The sequence below is a fragment of the Pteropus alecto genome, unplaced genomic scaffold (assembly GCF_000325575.1).
Source record: "Pteropus alecto unplaced genomic scaffold, ASM32557v1 scaffold97, whole genome shotgun sequence".
NCBI lineage: Eukaryota > Metazoa > Chordata > Mammalia > Chiroptera > Pteropodidae > Pteropus > Pteropus alecto.
Window position 1 is genome coordinate 694,499 of NW_006439713.1, and position 353 is coordinate 694,851.

A 353-nucleotide genomic window follows, 5' to 3' on the forward strand; every position below is an offset into this window, starting at 1 on the left:
ACTGTGGTGGCAGGACGTGTGACCTGTTCCAGGGGACCTCACCCTTCCTCACCTCCGCTCTCTCACCTGCAGTGTGTGGATTAGACGAATTAACCCCGTGGAACTCTCAGGACCTGCCCTATGGGCGGCGAGCGCTCGGCCGGTGTTGGCTGGGCGTTGCTGGGCGACCGCGCACCTGTGTGATCGCGCACCTGTGCGATCACGCACCTGTGCGATCACGCACCTGTGCGATCGCATCTCCTCCTCCTGAGGGGGCCGCGCCTGGGAGTGTGAGCTTGCGTGGCCTGATGCCGTGAGACAGAACTCGAGCCCGGGGTTCTCACACACGTTCCGCCAGACCCTGAGGCCACGTC

General features: G+C 64.6%; 1 protein-coding gene across 1 annotated transcript in view; it reads left to right on the forward strand.

Moving 5' to 3' along the window:
* Positions 1–353, forward strand: part of RSPH1 (radial spoke head 1 homolog) — a 14,698-nt gene that overhangs the window by 2,646 nt on the left and 11,699 nt on the right. The gene's annotated exons all lie outside the window — the stretch shown is intronic.